This window comes from Oratosquilla oratoria, chromosome 7 (assembly GCF_046742065.1).
Source record: "Oratosquilla oratoria isolate Oo_2021 chromosome 7, ASM4674206v1, whole genome shotgun sequence".
Taxonomy (NCBI): domain Eukaryota; kingdom Metazoa; phylum Arthropoda; class Malacostraca; order Stomatopoda; family Squillidae; genus Oratosquilla; species Oratosquilla oratoria.
The window spans coordinates 25,411,334-25,428,936 of NC_134783.1; the positions used below are offsets into that span (position 1 = coordinate 25,411,334).

The 17,603-nt window shown below is 44.4% G+C and overlaps 1 protein-coding gene across 1 annotated transcript in view; it reads left to right on the forward strand.

Moving 5' to 3' along the window:
* The first annotated feature begins 449 nt into the window (after window positions 1-449).
* The window catches only part of LOC143026775 (uncharacterized), a 207,590-nt gene continuing 190,436 nt past the window's right edge, over window positions 450-17,603 (forward strand). Inside the window, exon 1 of the mRNA XM_076187546.1 lies at window positions 450-891. The gene's annotated coding sequence lies outside the window, so the exon portion shown is untranslated. The remainder of the gene's footprint in view (window positions 892-17,603) is intronic.

Genomic DNA, 17,603 nt, shown 5'->3' on the forward strand with positions numbered 1-17,603 from the left:
ATAAAGTCACATACACACAAAGTCACATACACACACATATTCGGTAGTTTTGCTTGGGGATGGTTAGTGTAGGCGTTTGTGGGAAATACTTCAAATAAACCCATTGGTTGATTTGAGTAACTTGTCCCAAAGCCACAAAATCTTGAACAATCGTCTTCGCCAACATTTACGATATTACGCATTTGTCATGAATGATTAACTATACATATATTCACTCATTCATTATTATTTATTACAAAATACAGAAAAGTAACAAAATTATGGTGAGAACTTCTTTACAATTATTATTTTTTGGCTGTCTTGAGGACGCCTAGTTCGAACGGAGAATGTCGTATTGGTTTTGGACCAATCAGAGACGTTGTGTCGACATTACGTCATAACGCTGAACCGCTTTGTAGACATCGACTAGATACCATTTCACACTCGCAAGTAGAGTAAGAGGACACCAGTGGAAAAACTAAATTAATTACATTTTCATAGTGTTTGCGTAAAGTTTATCTTTATTTTGTGAATAACGTGTGGTTTATCGTTACTAGAACAAAGTCGCTGTGCTGTGATCAAATGAAATATCGTTTGAAGTGTTAAAATTAGCGTAAGGAAAATATGGCCAGTACAGTGATAAGTTTGAAATGCACATATTGACTGTTACTTTACCAGAGCTGTATTTAAATTACTAAGTGATAATTAACTTATTCATGAGTGTTTTAGCTGAACTTGGACGATGTGTATTTATAGTATTTTCAAAGTGCTTAAGTGAAATATATGTCGATAAAGAATAACATTATTTGAATTTTGATGGTAGATATGGAAGTAAAGTGAATTTTAAAGTGAATTTTGAAGTGTACAGTGTCAGTGTATAAAGTGAATTCGCAACAAAAGGAGCAACTCATCGTAAGTGTAAGTACAGACACTTCTTAAGTCTTATTAATGATGACAATATATATACATAACAAGTACGATTTTTTATTTTCATGTAGAAAATTCCTGTAGGTAAAGTTTGCCGGAAACCATTATTTATTTATTATCTTTAATATTTTATGAAACCCAATTATATTAGTTGTGCACACCTACGCGATATAGCATTAGATAATTAAATAGTTAAATTTTAAAAGTGTTCACCTACGCGATATAGCATTAGAAAATTAAATAGATAATTTTTTAGAAGTCCACATCTGCTAACACCGATTTACTAACGAAGGAATTCTCGGCTGGTGAATGATACGCCATGTTTGTTATAGATTTGCTTTTAACAAGGTTTTTTGTTATTTATTTCCGCCGGGAGGGACGGGTGTTGCATTGATGTATTGTAGCTTACAGAATTAATAGTTGGTTTTCTAGTGCTGTATCGTGTGGGTGTGCATTTCTTAAAAAAAATAATAATGATAATTAGTTGTGCACACCTACTCGATATAACACTAGAAAATTAAACATTAATTTTGTAAATTATAATACATGAACGTAATATGCGAATTCCTTGGCGGAAATAAAAAAAAAAAATTCAAGCAAATTTATTAACGAACGAAGCCGCTACGATACGGTCCAGACGCCATGCCAGTCCAGTCACTATCAGACCATGGCTTTCACGTTGTGGACCTTTATCTGTATATGTATTTGTATATTTGTTGATTTATTTCTTCATTTTGTTATTTTTCTATTTGGTTATTCATATACTTCATTCATCTATTCATATTGGTAAATATTTAGTTTCGACCATGGGAAGAATATAGCAATAGAAAATTAAATATTAATTTTGTAAATTAAAATTTATCAACATATGATATATTCCTCCCATGGTCGAAACTAAATATTTACCTTCATATTTATTTATTCGCCTTTTTTCATCTTTATATTTATCTTTCTCTTTGTCCGTTTTTTTCTTATGTGGCGCGCTAGAATAATTAATACATTTCTCGCAATTAAACGGTAGAAACCACCTAAAACAATGTATACCATATGCTGTAATGCCTGTCATTTATCTTATTTTATTTTGTTTATACATTTATTATTGATTCATTTATTGTCTATTTATTTATGTATTTTTACCAGTTATTATTAGTTATATGTATGTTTATTCATTATTACCCATTAATCTATTCTATTTATTTATTTACTATTTATTCATTTTTTCGCATCCAACTTGGTTATGGACCAAAACATCTGTCGACATGCTCTTCTTTTGTAGTCCTGTGTGTTTGTGTGTGTGTTTGTGTGTGTGTGTGTGTTTGTGTGTGTGCGTGTGTGTGCGTGTGTGTCCGCGCGCGCGTGTGTACACATACCTGTGTCTGTCTCTGTCCAAATTTGGTTATCATTTTGTCTATCTCTCTGTCTCACTGCCTCGTAGTTTTCTCTCCGTGTGCTCTGTGCTTCCCCATGTGTGTAAATGTTTTTACTTGGGCAACTTTTAAACATGACGAAATTGAAGCAATCACTTAGTGTGGCGACCTTTCGGTTTTTAGTTCACGTCTGACCAGAAATAGCTTCTTTGATCAATGTGCTATTTCTATACTTTACCTCGTTATATATATATATATATATATATATATATATATATATATATATATGTGTGTGTGTGTGTGTGTATTCACCTCGGATCTGCTGCAGTCTCTGTCGAGACAGCCAGACACCACCCTACGGCAGTGAGCTCAGAGCTCATTATTTGCCGATCTCTGGGTAGGTCTGAGACCACTCACACACCACACACCGGGACAGCAAGGTCACAACTCCTTGACTAACGTCCCGTACCTACTCACTGCTAGGTGAACAGGGGTTACACGTGAAAGGAGACAAACCCAACTTATCTCCGCCCGGCCGGGGAATCGAACCCCGGTTCTCTGGCTTGTGAGGCCAGTGCTTTACCACTCCGCCACCGAGCCGTGTGTGTATGTATGTATATGTGTGTGTGTATATGTGTGTATGTGTGTGTGTATGTGTGTGTGTGTATATGTGTGTGTGTATGTGTGTGTTTGTGTGTGTGTGTGTGTTCACATCTGTTTATGTAAATAAACAACACCCTTGCATTGCGCATCCGAGTAATTAGAGGCCTAATCACATTCCATAAATTTCCATAAATCAGCTGATTGAGAGTAACGATCATCTGATTGGGAGTAACTATTGGTATTGGTTACTCAACCGGTCTTGCGAGTTCGAATCCCGTAAACAGATTCGTATGTTTGGATCGAACCTTGCGGCTTTGGATTTAAGTCTGAAGTGCTGGACAGGGAAGAGGGTGACCAGATTTAGCATGATTATGCTGAATTTAACCATTTTCCCATAAAATAATACTACACGAATAAAAGATATGTATATAAAAGAAACAGAGTATTCAGGGAAACAAAATATTTAGTATTATTTTTTGCAATCTAGCATTATCTTTCCAAATCTAGCATAACTTCATCTAATGTCTACCATATTCCCTCTTGATCATCGGTTTCTATCAATCTCTCTGCACAGAAACTTTAGACTCTTGTCTTTGACGTCATTGTGTGGGTAATGCAGGCAAGGTCATCATATTAAGACAGCATGGCAGAACGCATAGTAAATTATTTGAATTGGACAAATTTAGCTTTAAAAAGGAAACGGGCAACAAAGTGGTTAACGAATGGAATTGACTTACGATGGTATTCTTAAAAAATTCTTTTCTTATATAAATCCTTGGAAGGGAAAGATTTATATAAGGAAATAATTTTTTAGGAATACCACCGTTAGAATCTTACTATGGTATTCTTAAAAAATGCTTCCCTTATATAAATCTTTCCCTTCCGAGGTTTTGTATAAGATTTATATAAGAAAGTTTTTTAAGACTACTACCGCTGGCCGAGCGGGTTAGGGCGTCGTTACTTGCGGCGAAGGTCGAGGAAATGGCGGTTCGAATTCTGCCACCGGGAAGTTGAACCAAGGGCATGGTTCATTAAATTCCACGCTACAAAGTCCTCTGTGAGGGGCACAGTCCTAGCCTCCCGATAGGCGGGGAGTTTGTGACGTTAAACCATATCGTCATCACTACCGTTAGTAATCATGTAGTGAGCGCTGAAAGAATTTGTTGTTAGACAAGATTAGATAATAGTCCTCATAACTATGTAGATAGCGCGTTGTAGGACAAGATTTTATAACTTTGTGGATGGGGATAATAGGTGGTTATGGACATGGAACTGCCTAGTGTAGGACAAGATTTTATAACTTTGTGGACGGAGATAATAGGTGGTTATGGACATGGAACTGCCTAGTGTAGGCCTTATGGTCCCTTGTAGGTTTCCAAACCACTGCCTGAAATGAGGATGCATTTGTTTCGTTTCCTCCGCGGTCATCACGTTCCGCACGAGGTTTGGGAGGAAGTTTTTTTTTTTTCATTTTTTTTTTCGAAAGTTTAAGTAAAAGTTAAGGGGAGGCTTACTGGAGACCTCCGTCTCGGGAGTTGGATTTGGTCCCTTTATTTGTTTTGTGTGTAATTAATGACGCTATGCAGATTCCTGTCGGAGTTAACGAAGTTTGTAATTGCGCATGTATTATGTATTTGTGTGTAAGTAAATATATATATATATATATACGTGTATGTGTACATACAATATCAAGATGATGTCTTAGACGAAAACGTTCGGACTACGTTTCTTATTTACCAGTGTTTTGCAAATTATACTCGTGTCATTTGTGAAATACTGCAATATACTGTATATATATATATATATATATATATATATATATACATATATATATATATATATATATATATATATATATATATATATATATACACACACACACACAAACATATGCTTACATATTTCCCTACATTCAGAGGCAGGGCGGAAGGCACACGCAGCCACTAGACAGCAGACAGACAGATAATGGTTCCTTCATCCAGGAAGCCCAGGTTAACCTCGTTTACAGAACGGCGGCCACCAAATTAATTGGCAAATTTACCTGTACAGGGAAGCGATGCTCCCGTCCCATTACGTGACTTTGTGTTCGGTAGGGGAGGGGGGAGGGAGGGAGGGAGCGGCCTATAGAGGGATTTGGGAGTTTGAGGGGGAGTGGGTAAGGGAGGGAGCGGTCAATGGGGAGATTTGGGAGTTTGAGGGGGAGTGGGTAAAGGATTAAGCAATGCCAGGTGGTTGAGGAATAGAAATGATGGGTTTGGGAGTTTGAGAGAAAGAGGGAAGTGGGTTTGGGAGTTTGAAGGAAATAAGGAATGTGTGTTGGGAGTTTGCGGGAGAGAGCGGGAGGGGATCTGGGAGTTTGGGAGTGAGAAGGAAAGAGACTGGGAGTTTGGGAGTGAGGGGTGAAAAGGACGGTCGAAGTTTGAGGGAGAGCAAGGAGGGTAAGATGGAGTTCTAATGTTGGAGTTGTTGGTCAAAGAGGAAGGTATCTTTTGGGGAGTTATTGGCTGGGAGTACAAGACTCTAATCGAAGATGTCGCGATTTAGGAAAAAGACGTCAGTCATGACGTCATAGAACCTTTGTGACGTCATTAATAATCCCAACCCGTATTTATCTATCTCAAGATCTAAGAATATAAGGTCTAACCACTTCCGACCGAATTTCGAGGGAGTTGGCGCAGCGGGCCCGTGAACGTCACCTGGCTGTTCAAAGTGGGGTTAGCGGGTCCTATAGCTGTCAGTTGAAGCTGGTCCGTCGTTGGAAAACGACGTTGCCTTCGCTCGCACCGCTCCTCGCAATTAGTCATATTCTGACAAATATTATATAAAATATATATATAAATATATATAAAATATTATAGTTCCTGTCTATATATATGAATATATAATATATATGATATATATAATATATATATATATATATAATATATAAAATATTATAGTTCCTGTCTTCCTTGGCGTTTCACAGTTTTCTTCAGTGTATCACAAAGAGAAAATGGACTCAGCCAAATGACGTCAGAAGCTGCGCAGAAGAATTCTAACGGTCTAACCTGTATATTTAGACCTTGATCTATCTATTTATTATCTATTTATCTATACGAATATTCATTTAATAATTCATGAGCGTTGGACACGCTGTTGGAATTACCGATCGGTTTAAGGTTACCGTCGTGACCCTGTGTTTCTCCTTCCCTCCTCCCCTTCATCCATATCCACCTCCACCTCCTCCTCCTCCTCCTCCTCCTCCTCCTCCTCCTATTTTTCTTCCTCTTATTCTTCTTTCCCCCCTCCATTCTCTTCCTTTCTCTCCTTTAATTGTTCTTCCTTCATTCCCTCTTCCTTCCCTTCTTCCTTCCACTTTCATTCCCTTCCCCATCGTCCACCGCTACGTTAAATTCCTCCTCCTCCACCTCCTCGAACTCCTCCTGCTCTTGGTCCTCCTCTTCCTCCTCCTCTTCCTCCTCCTCTTCCTCCTCCTACACTCTTTCCACCCTCTCTCTTCAATGAGCCTATTGGAAATTGATGCGAAACAGTAATTCAGAATAAAAAGATGTATATTCACATGTGTATATATATATATATATATATATATATATATATATATATATATATATATATAACAAATGATTACAAAGGCGGAGAATGCCAACAGGAGACCTTTTGGTCGATAACTAGGTCGAATGCGAAAAACTGAGTATAATAATATGAATAGTAATAAATAGAATAAATTAATGCATAATTATAGTTAGATAATGTATATATATATATATATATATAATATATATATATATATATATACAGTATATATATATATATTATGTACATATATGTATATACGTACGTATATACACACATTTTCGTTTGTCCATAATGAGGCAGCGCTCTTGTAAGGGGATCCTGGGAATTGCTGTCGCCTTCGATCAATCTTCGGTGAGGGGAGGGGGAGGGGGGAGTCGACGAGGAGCAAGAAAATTGAGTCAAATTGATATTTCATGGAATTCTCCCGTATAGGAAGCATTGAAAATGCCCCCCCCTCTCTCTCTCTCTCTCTCTCTCTCTCTCTCTCTCTCTCTCTCTCTCTCTCTCTCTCTCTCTCTCTCTCTCTCTCTCTCTCTCTCTCTCTCTCTCTCTCTCTCTCTCTCTCTCTCTTTCTCCCTCTCTCTTTCTCTTTCTGTGTGTGTGTCTGTTTGTATTTGTGTGTGCGTGTCTGTGTGCGTGTATGTGGGTGTGGGTGTGTCTGTGTGTGCGTGTGCTTGTGTGCATGTGCTTGTGTGCGTGTGCTTGTGTGCGTGTGTATGTGTGCGTGTGTGTGCTTGTGTGTGTGTGTGTGTGTGAGAGAGAGAGAGAGAGAGAGAGAGAGAGAGAGTGAGAGAGAGAGAGAGAGAGTGAGAGAGAGAGAGAGAGAATCTAAAGTACATTAGTCCTGCTTGTTTTCTCGTTCAGCTTCGTCCCAGACCGCCACTCATGAAGGTGTTCAGAATGAGTTCAGTGAACCAGTCTCCCGTTTTCTTTCCTCGTTCTCGTTTTCTTTCATTCTATTATTCATGCAACAAGGAAAGGTTTAATTCGTCCAAAGTAAAGTTAGTGAACTGGATACGTTCAATTTATCTTCAGTTTTATTTCTCTTCTTCGTTTCTATTAATACCAAAAAGTTGGGCACACACACACACACACACACACACACACACACACACACACACACACACACACACACACACACACACACACACACACACACACACACACACACACACACACACACACACACACACACACGGCTCGACGTCACAGTGGTAGCGTTTGCAACCACTACTACAGCAGTCCGAGTTCAAACCCTGCCCAGGGCTGAAATAATTTCAGTATCGCTACACTACGAGCCGTTGCTCCAACTTTCGTGGGTGGGGAGTTAAGTGTGTGTGTGCGCGCGTGTAAGGTCACAGCATTACCCATAGATCGGTCATATATTTATGAGTTCTGAGTTCTCATACAAAACCACGGTGAATTATGGAAACACACGCGCAGGGGGGGGGGTTATGTAGGGGGGAGGGGGAGTAGGGGAGGGGGAAGGGGGGCAAGAGTTTCAATTCGTCAAGTTTAATGAGCGGATTGAAGCGAATAACAAGACTAGACTTGAATTAGATTCTAATTTAAATTCAAGATTTCTACTCGACTCGCAAACCCCCCCTCCTACTCCACCCCCCTCCTCCCCTTCTCCTCTCCCTCCACATCCTCCACATCTTTTCCCTCGACCTCCTCCTCCACCTCCTCGAACTCCCCCTTCACCTCCACCACTTCTTTCGCCTCCACTTCTCCACCTCCTCCACATTCCTTTCCACCTCCTTTTCCCCTCCTCTCCTCCACCTCCTCCACTTCCTCCAACTCCCCCTCCTCCTCCCCTCCTCCTCCCCTCCTCCCCCCTCCTCCCCCTCCTCCCCTCCACCTCCGCCTCCACCACGTTCTACTTCCCCTCCACCATCACCACCACCTCCTCCTCCTCCCCCTCCACTTCCATCTCATCCTCCCCATCCACCTCCTCCCACCCTCCGAGGCAGAACCATATTAAAGAATGAAATCAGTTCAGGGCAGAAGTCTCCAAAAAGACGAAAGGCCAACTGATGGGTCTCCTCTTGGTTACCAAACCGAATAAAATCATCTTGTAGCAGTGACAATAGTAAAGAAAAAAATACCACTCGGTATGGAAGGGGAAGGGGGAAGGGGGTACCACGGTGATGAATGAAATAGCGAAAGAAAAATGGCGGCCGGAGCATACATAAATCGATGTTGGATGAAACAGCCATGTTGTTATCAATGATAGCCTCCACATTTCTCCACCCATTTCCCCTTTCCACACCTCCATCCCTCCACCTGTCCACCTCCTTCAGAACCCTCCACCTTTTACCCCTCCCTTTCCATTCCTCATACCCACTTCATCCTTCTTCTCCCCATCCACCGCATCCCCGTCCACCCACTCGCCACTCCACTCTATAAGACTTTCTTCTTGCCACTTCTTCCCTTTCCAATTGTTTCCCCCTTTTCCCTTCTTCCTTTCGCAAGGGAGGGAGGGAGTCGGAGGAGGTGGGAGGGGAGGGGGAGAGGGTGGGAATGCGAAATCAGACCCAAGTACCTGAGTGAAATGAGAGGAACTTTTGACTTCGTTCTTCTTCATGATGACCAAATTGCTCTTCCTCGGGCCTCCTCCTGAAGAGGGCTCTCGTGAGGGGTGGAGGGACGCCTCTTGCTGCGGCCGAAGTAAAGAGACCTCACGGTAGACGGAGATTCGCCTGGTTACAGGGAATAGGGTCTGTATTGGAAATTGGGGGCTTGTATACCACAGTCAATATAGGTATAAAAAGGAGTTTAGGCAAAAGCATTGATGATATGTGCAGAACCACTCGTGTGTACATAAGTGTACACACAATTGTACACACTTACACACACATACATACACACACGCGCGCGTACACGCACACAAACACAGGATGAGTTCTGAACTCATCCGGGAGGGTAATGGCTGTCGATCACGAACCTAACACGTGATCCAAATTCATGGAGAACATGGCGAGTCTCACACACACACACACACACACACACACACACACACACACACACACACACACACACACACACACACACACACACACACACACACACACCTACCGACTCGGTGGCACTGTTGGTAGAGCGCTGAACTGGGAAGTAGAAGTGCTCCCAGTACCCAGTTCGAATCCTGCCCAGGGCCGAAAGTATTTCGGTATCGCTGTGCCTCGGGTCGTTACTCTGACTCTCGTGGGCGGGGAGTTGGGTGTGTGTGTGTGTGCAAGGTCATAGCATTACCCATAGATCGGACCTACGAGCTCTGAACTCTCTTCCAGGAGGGAAATAGCTGTCGATCACGAGTCCAACACGTGATCCAAAGACCAAGTGAATACACACACACACACGTACACACGTACACATGTACACAAGTACACAGACGTGGCCAACCTTTATGTTCACGTAAATCACGTGTTGTTCATCTTGATTTATCTTGCAACTGGTAACGAGGCTCCTTGGCAGTAAATCAGATTAATGCTGCGCCAAACTCAGATTAAACCCAGATAAGTTTGGAATCTTCAGCTCCGGTCCCAACGCTTGCCTCAGAAAAAATGTGTGTATATATATATATATATATATATATATATATATATATATATATATATATATGTGTGTGTATATATATATGTGTGTATATATATATATATATGTGTGTGTGTATATATATATGTGTGTGATATATATATATATATATATATATATATATATACATACATACATACACCAAAGGCTTTTTTCCCCATTACACGGGCGGTAGCCAAAAGAAAAAGGCATAGAAACCACTCCCACCCATTCCATACCCTACATACTCTACTCTCCTCCACCCTCTTCTCTCCCTTTTATCTTGGCACCTCCTGGATGGCGGGTCATCCCTGCATCTTTTCCACTGCCCTGGGTCAGAAGCAGTGTCGCAAGACACAGCACATCCACAGCAAGGCCGCTTCATTAATTCGGCGACCCCATTCCCCGTCCCCTCATGCAGAAAATGAGAAGACGGGGAGAAAACCCTTCGGGTTACGTCACTTTATTTCTCATACTCCATCACCCCCCATCCCCCACCCACTCCCCCTCATGCATCACAGCATCACTCTTACACACACATCTCCATTCACCCCTATCTTCTGTCCTCTCCCGTCCTTCCTCAACTGACATTCCTCTCTTTCCCAATGCCCCTTTTACCCCATCCATCCATCTCATCCTAGGACGCCCCCTCATGTTCACTCCCTCCACCTGTGCCTTCCGCACCTCCTTTACTAGTATTTCTTCACTCATTCTTTCCATGTGTCCAAACCATCCCAATACTCTTTCATCAACCCTATCTCCCAACTCTTTCCACCCCTGTTCTCCTCCTCACCTCCTCATTTCTCGCTCTATCCAGCCTAGTAACCACTATCATACTTCTCAGGCATTTCATCTCAAACACATTCAAACTCCTTCTCTCTTCCTCTCTTATGTTCCATGTTTCTGCCCAGTACAGTGCTGTCGGCACAATCACTCCTTCATACAATCTCCTTTTAGCATCCATTCCCAAATGTCTATTTCTCATTACACTTTTTAATCCCCAAAGGCATTTACTCGCTTCTCGCAATCCCTCCTCTGATCCTGCTACAAACGCAGTGTCGTCAGCAAACAACAGCTGGCTTATCTCCCACTTTTTTCCATTTTCTTTAACCATCTCTAACCCCCCACCCACCACCCTTGCATTCACCCCTCGCACCACCCCATCCATGTATAGATTGAACAGCCAGGGCGACATAACACATCCCTGACGAAGTCCCACCTTTACCTCAAACCATTCACTCTCTCCATTTCTTATCCTAACACAGGCTCTACTACTCTCGTAAATGCTCATGACTGCTCTTAACAGCTTTCCTCCTATCCCATATATCTGCAATACCTCCCACAGTGCCTTCCTGTCTACCCTGTCATAAGCCTTTTCCAAGTCCATAAAAGCCCAAAAGACATCCTTACCTTTTCCTATAGCTTTCTCGCATATCTGTCGTACCACAAAGATTTGATCTACACATCCCCTGCCTGTCCTAAAACCATACTGTTCCTCACCAATTACTCCCTCTGTTCCTCTCCTAATCATCTCAATCAAGACCCTCCCATAAACCTTCCCAACTACACTCGACAAGCTGATCCCTCTTAAACTACTACACTCACATTTGTCCCCCTTTCCCTTGTAAAGTTAAACTTTACAAGCACTCCTCCAGTCCTTCGGCACTCTACCCTCTTAAACAAACATTAAATAACCTCACCAGCCAGTCCACCACAACTGTACCTCCTATTTTCAGACATTCTGCATGGCATCCATCCAACCCAGGTGTCTTACCTATTTTCATCATCTTAACAGCTGCTTTCACTTCATCTTACCTTATTTCTCCTCCACTTTTCTCAAATACAAAAATGAAATATTAGTCGAAATAACAAAAACATAAAAATAAACCAAAATGAATAGAAATGAAAATAGTCATTCAATCTTAAGGCCACATCACACTATGTCTTTTGAGTCGGGGTGGCTTGGCGTATGGTTCAGTGAAAGGCGCGCGCATTTCTACTGTCCTACGTTCTAACGGTGACTCATTGCCGCGAGTGAATGGCACATGCTATTCATTCATCCCTAGCGTTTCTGTCTTTGTACAGTTAATGTTTCACTTACCATAGGCACTCCCTCTCTTTGTACAGTTCTACCAAATGAATAACCTCCTCACGACGCCGGTAAAGCCGCGACCTCTGTGACATGATGAGTGAGGTGGTTTGGTGGGTCTTCTGTTGCGCGTCACCACTGCTGGGAGGACAGTGGCGCGCATCAAGTGCCCCGCGGGCTTCAATTTCAGTGTTTTGTGGGGACCGCCTGGGTCAGATCCCATGACTTGACGCGTAGTGTGACGGGATCTTTAGCGACATCCAAAACTCTGGACTGCTTCACTGTAGAGAGCTGCGGAAAACGTGTCTTTAAACGAGTTCCGAGCCGAGTGGTACTAGATTCTGTTGGTTTATCCAGAATAAATATGTACAATTTTCCACCGTAATGTAGTTCAGTATACTTGGTTTTACGTGTCACTTGATTAAAATCGACTGACACTCGACCCCCTACGGAATGAAGAAAAGAGTGAGAGAAGGAGGAAGAGGTAGATTGATAGGCAGACTGATAGGTGTGTATATATATATATATATATATATATATATATATATATATATATATATACATATATATATGAGAGAGAGAGAGAGAGAGAGAGACATGGTTATGATAAGTGGTTTACCAGCAATTCTATCTTACGCCGCAGAGAGAGAGTGAGTGAGTGGATGCCATTAAGCTAATTAGATTAACTCATTCATGCCCAAGGTCTCCTTCCTACCGCTCAACTGAATAAAATCGTTTGGAGTTTAGCCAGAATGAAGTCTCTAGCATGGAGCACAAACGTGTTTACTGGGTCTGTGTAAACCATTTCTTTGCGGACTCTGAGCTGAACTGAATCTGAGTCGATTGGGACTTTGGGTCTAATTGCTCACATTATTAAGATTAATTGGACAAAATTCATACCGCGTTAGCCAGAATTATTTATATAAAGGGCTTCGTTACAATAGAGGGCTTCACCGGTTCTGAACGATGTTTTACGCCGAGTTGGATAAATTTCTTTTACTGTTAACCAGAATGAGTTCTCTGAAAGTAATAAGAAACATCCGGAAATGTGAATAAGCACATGCACGAACACATGCATAAATACATGTATAAATACACTCACAGAACCGCGCACACACACACACACACACACACACACACACACACACACACACACACACACACACACACACACACACACACACACACACACACACACACACACACACACACACACACACACGCCCGTTTATTTTCTTTTGAAATATGTATAAACACGATGGCTCTGGCATCTCTGCAGCATCAAATTATCTTCCCCCGGCAAAAGGCAGGGAAGCAGGACGTGGAGGGTAGTGGAGAGTGGAAGGAGGAGGTACTGGGAGGGGTGTTGGGAGAGGGGAGGTGTATCCACTGTCGTGGTGAGCTTAGGGTTGGGGAGAGTGACCGTGAGATATGAAACCAAAAAATAATGGATTTGGAGACAGTGGACCAAAAATAGCCGCGCGCTCCCGCGTGTCCGGGGTTTTGGGTGGATGTGTTGGAGCTCATTTTTGCGAAACTGAAAGGACGCGCCTGGTGGTATTTTTTTTAAAAGTGAAAATAGTAGCCGTAATTTGTATTATCGTTGATTTTGTTATAAATAGTTTTTGTTGTTGTTTTCTGTAGTTTCATTTTTTTTTTTATAATTTCTGATGTTTTTATTATTATCATTATTATGATTTCTGTTATTATAATTCTATTTTACCGTAGGAACGGGCAAAAATAGCCACATGGGGTAAAACTGGCCATTGTCGTTGTTACCTAATTATGTTTGTCAAAAAAATAAAGGGAAGAATTATACAAAACACGTAGTAGTTGGTAGTTTTATTTCCGTCTATCTATTATAATTAAGTAAAAAAGACAATGGCCATTTTTACCCCATGTGGGTACTTTTTTCCCTTCCTCCAGTAATATTTTTATTATTAATCATTATTAATCACTGTACAGTAGGTAGACACCGAAAGAAAACAAGAGAAAGCCACAGTTATGAAAGGAAAAGAATACGGCCAGTATAAAACAAAATCGAAATAATCAACAAAACATAACATGGGAAGAATGTGGTGATCCTCCACATCACAGTAGATAACATCTTGAATAAAAACTAAAATTCTGAAAGTAAATATTCCTTCGGGGAAAAAAGTCTTTAGTGGAACGAAGTTGAAATCAACTTGGGTTCAGTGTCACTTAGTTTTTATCACTACGACAGGTGGAACCTGTCGCACTCACTCGAGCGTTGCCAAGTCCATCACCACCCTCCTCCTCCTTCTCCCCCTCTTCCCCCCTCTCCCCACTCTCCCCCTCTTCCCCCTCTTCACTCTCTTCCCCCTCTTCACTCTTCCCCCTCTTCACTCTCTTCCCCCTCTTCCCCCTCTTCCCCCTCTTCCCCCTCTTCCCCCTCTTCCCCCTCTTCCACCCCCTCTCCCCCTCTTCCTCTCTCCCCTCCTTCCCCTCTCCCCCGCTCCCCCCATCTCCCCCTCTCCCCCTCCAATCCTCCCCCTCTCTCCCCCTCTCCTCTCCCCCTCTCCTCTCCCCTCTCCTCTCCCCCTCTCCCCCTCTCCTTCTATCCTCCTCTCTCTCTCCCCCTCTCCTCCTCCTCTCCTCCTCTCCCCTCTCCTCTTATCCCCCTCTCCCCCTCCCTCTCCCCCTCTCCTCCATCCTCTCTCCTCCCCTCCTCTCCTCCCCCTCTCTCCCCCTTCCCTCCCTCTCCTCCCCCTCTCTCCCCCTTCCCTCCCTCTCCTCCCCCTCTCTCCCCCTTCCCTCCCTCTCCTCCCCCTCTCTCCCCTTTCTCCCCCCTTCTCTCCCCTCCCCCCTCCTCTCCCCCCTCCTCTCCCCCCTCAATCCCCCTCTCCCTTCCCTCCCCCTCTCCCTTCCCTCCCCCTCTCCTCTCCCCCTCTCCTTCCCCCTCCTATCCTCCTCTCCTCCCCTTCTCTCCCCCTCTCCCTCCTCTCCCCCTATACTCCCCCTCTCCTTTCTCCTGTCCTATCTCTGCCCAAGTTACCGTCTCGTTCTCTTCTGCTCCCCCTCTCTTCCACTCTCTCCCCTCTCCCTCTCTCCCTCTCCCTTCTCCTCCCCTATCTCGAGCCAACTTGTCCCTCTCCTTCCTCTCTTCTTCTCCCTTTACAACTTCTTCCTCTCCCCCTCTCCCCCAATTCTCTCTCACATCTCCCTTTCCCTCTCATATCTTTAACCCACTTACACCCCTCTCCCTCTACTCTCCTCCTCCTCCCTCTCCTCCCTCTCCCCTCCCTCCTCCTCCTCCCTCTCCTCCCTCTCCCCGTCCTCCTCCTCCTCCTCCTCCCTCCTCCGCCTTCCTCATCTCTCTTCTCCTCCTCCCTTTCCCCTTCCTTCCCCCTCCTCATTATTCTCTCCTCCTTCTCCCCTTCCACTTCTTCCCCCCTTCCACGTTCTCCCCTCCTTTCTCTTCTCCCATCTCTATTCTTCTTCTACCTTCTCTTTCCCCCTCCCCCCTCCCCCACCCTTTCCTTACTTTGCCCTCCCTCTCTCTCTCTCACTCTTATCTCCCCCATTTGCTCTTCCCCCCCCCTCCCAGCTCAAACAGCTGTCCCCCGCTCCTTTACTGCATCCGCTGGGCGTCACGTATGTGTTTGTCAACAATATATTTTCTTGCTTGCTCGTGCAGGCGTGCGGGCGTGCGGGCGTGGGCTGCTCTGTGAGTACGTTCCTGCTTTGTGTGTGTACTAAAATATATATGTATACGTATATATATATATATATATATATATATATATATATATATATATATATATATGTGTGTGTGTGTGTGTGTGTGTGTGTGTGTGTGTGTGTGTGTGTGTGTGTGTGTGTGTGTGTGTGTGTGTGTGTGTGTGTGACGATAGACAAAAATAAACGATACTGAAGCGGGGGGTACCGCGTACGCGCCAGTAGCAATGTCAAGCCCCAATATGTGTTTATATGTAGGCTCATAAACACATGTCGCCAAAACACGCGTGTTTTACGTCTTCCCGTTGGTCTCCCTTGTGTTTGACAAACACAACTTAAGCCCCGCCCCCCTCCAATGCCTCTACCACCACCTCCCTCTCTACCTCCATCTCTACCTCCATCTCCCCCCTCCCCTCCACATCCCCTTCCACCTCCTCCACCTCATTTTCCTCCCTACCCTTCTTTCTCACTTTCCTTCTCCCCTCCCCCTTCTTTCTGCTTCTCTCCCCACCTCCCCCTCTCTCCCCACTTCCCCATCTCTCCCCACTTCCCCATCTCTCCCCACTTCCCCATCTCTCCCCACTTCCCCTTCTCTCCCCACCTCCCCTTCTCTCCCCACCTCCCCTTCTCTCCCCACCTCCCCTTCTCTCCCCACCTCCCCTTCTCTCCCCACCCACTTTTCTCCCCACTCCCCTTCTCTCCCCACTTCTCTCCCCACTTCCCCTTCTCTCCCCACTTCCCCTTCTCTCCCCACTTCCCCTTCTCTCCCCACTTCCCCTTCTCTCCCCACTTCCCCTTCTCTCCCCACTTCCCCATCTCTCCCCACTTCCCCATCTCTCCCCACTTCCCCATCTCTCCCCACTTCCCCATCTTTCCCCATCTCTCCCCACTTCCCCATCTCTCCCCACTCCCCATCTCTCCCCACCTCCCCTTCTCTCCCCACCTCCCCTTCTCTCCCCACCTCCCCTTCTCTCCCCACCTCCCCTTCTCTCCCCACCTCCCCTTCTCTCCCCACCTCCCCTTCTCTCCCCACCTCCCCTTCTCTCCCCACCTCCCCTTCTCTCCCCACCTCCCCTTCTCTCCCCACCCCTTCTCTCCCACTTCCTTCCCCCTTTCCCCTTCTCTCCCTACCTCCCCTTCTCTCCTACTTCTTTCCCCCATTCCCCTTCTCTCCCACTTCCTTACCCCGTTCCCCTTCTCTCCCACTTCCTTCCCCGTTCCCCTTCTCTCCCACTTCCTTCCCACACCTCCCCTTCTCTCCCACTTCCTTCCCCCGGTCCCCTTCTTTCCCCACCTCCCCTTCTCTCCCACTTCCTTCCCACACCTCCCCTTCTCTCCCACTTCCTTCCCCCGTTCCCCTTCTCTCCCCACCTCCCCTTCTCTCACTGCGCACCTTTTCCCCCATGAAATGCTCACCCTCCCCTTCTCCCCACCTTCTCTTCCTCTGCCTTCCCCTTCCCCCTCCCTTCTTCCTTTCCCCCTTCTCCCGTTTCACTTTTTTATCCCTTCTCTCCCCACCTCTCTCTCATTCTCTCTTATTCTCTCTCTCTCTCATTATCTCTCTCTCATTGTCTCTCTCTCTCATTGTCTCTCTCTCATTCTCTCTCTCATTCTCTCTCTCTTTCTCTCTCTTTCTCTCTCATTCTCTCTCATTCTCTCTTATTCTCTCTCTCATTCTCTTTTTCTTTCTCTGTCTCTCTTTCTCTCTTACATCCTCCACTCAGTCAATCTGAATCCGCAGGTGACGTGTATTGCAATAAAACTCGCCTGTGCCTTTCCTTAACTAT